At 33.4% G+C, this 1,704-nt stretch overlaps 1 pseudogene; it reads left to right on the top strand.

Moving 5' to 3' along the window:
- Positions 1-1,704, top strand: part of LOC101570131 — a 180,843-nt pseudogene that overhangs the window by 10,344 nt on the left and 168,795 nt on the right.

Below are 1,704 nucleotides of genomic sequence, written 5' to 3'. Positions count from 1 at the left end.
CTGGATTGGGTCTTCAAATTTGGGGCCCTAATGTTTTTTAGTCCTTTATAAATTCTAGATAGAAGACCTTTGTGTGAGTGACTATTAGTTAAGATTTTTTTCCCAAATTTGTGGGTTCTTTTCACTCTGTTGGTAATATCTCTTGATGTACAAAAACTTCTCAAAAAGAGGAGGTCGCAGTTGTTAATTCTTTCAAGTGTTTCTCATGCAGTTTGAATTTTGTTCATGAACTGTTTGCCTATCCTTATGTCTTTGAGATTTCCACCTAATTTATCTTCCAGGAGATTTAGTGTTCCTGTTTTAATGTTTAGATATTTAATCCATTTTGACTTTAGTTTGGTGAATGCTGATAGACCTGGGTTACATATTAATTTTTTTTGCATATAGAAAGCCAGTTTTTACAACACCATTTGTTAAAGAGGCCTTCTTTCTTCCAGTACGCATGTTTGGCCTGTTTGTTGAAGATAATGTGGCTGAATGTGTTTTTAGTTTCATCTGCATCTTCTAATCTATTCCACTGATTCTCAGGTCTATTTTTTTTTCCAATACCTTTCTGAGTTTATCACAGTAGCTTTATGATATAATTTTAAGTCAGGAATTATAGTGCCTCCTGCCTTGTCTTTATTGCCCAGGATTGCCTTTTCTATTCTAGGTCCTTTATGGTTCCCAATAAATTTTGGGAATGATTTCTCTAAGTTGTGAGGTATGTTTTTGGTATTTTGATAGGGACTGCATTAAATCTGTTTAAAAATTTTGGGAGTATGGCCATCTTCACAATGCTGGTTCTTCCTATCCAGGAGCAGGGTATATCTTTCCATTTTCAGAAATCCTCTACTATCTCTGTTTTCAGAGTAATATAATTTTCATTGAATAGATCTTTTACTTCTTTAGTTAGATTAATTCCTAAATATTTCACTTTCCGTGGTGCTATTGTAAATGACATTGTCATGCTAATTTCTCTCTCAGTGTGTGTAAAGGAATGCTATTGCCTTTTGGGTATTGATTTTGTATCCTGCTATGCTACTGAATTTGTGTAGCAATTCTAGGAGCTTCTTAGTGGAATTTTTTGGGTATGTCATGTATAGTATTATGTCATCTGCAAATAATGATAATTTAACTTCTTCTTTACCTACTCTTATTCCTTTTATTTTTTTTTCTTTTGTCTAATAGCTCTAGCTAATGATTCCAGAACTATATTGAATAGGAGTGGTGATAGAGGACATCCTTGTCTTGTACCTGCTCTGAGAGTAAGAGATTTCATTTTTTCCCCATTTGGAAATATGTTAGCTTTTGGGTTGTCATAGATGGCTTTTATCAGATTGAGGTAGAAGCCATCTATTTCAATGTTCTATAGGACTTTGAACATAAATAAGTGTTGGACTTTGTCAAGCCTTTTCTGCATCAATTGAAATGATCACAAGGATTTTGAATTTGGATCTTTTGAGAGAGTTTATTACATTTATAGATGTGCATATATTGAATCATCCTTGCATCTCTGTGATGAATCCTACCTGATCATAGTGAATAATCTTCTTAATGATTTGCTATATTCTATTTGCTAGGATTTTATTGAGGATTTTTGTATCTGTTTTCATGAGGGAGATTGGCCTGTAGTTCTTTTTTAGTTGGGTCTTTCTCTGCTATTGTTATTGGTATAATACATGCCTCCAGGAATGATTTTAGGAGTATTGTTTCCATTTCAAT

This window comes from Octodon degus, unplaced genomic scaffold (genome assembly GCF_000260255.1).
Source record: "Octodon degus isolate 3935 unplaced genomic scaffold, OctDeg1.0 scaffold00044, whole genome shotgun sequence".
Classification (NCBI taxonomy): Eukaryota; Metazoa; Chordata; class Mammalia; order Rodentia; family Octodontidae; genus Octodon; species Octodon degus.
This window is presented reverse-complemented; position numbering and strand designations above follow the sequence as displayed.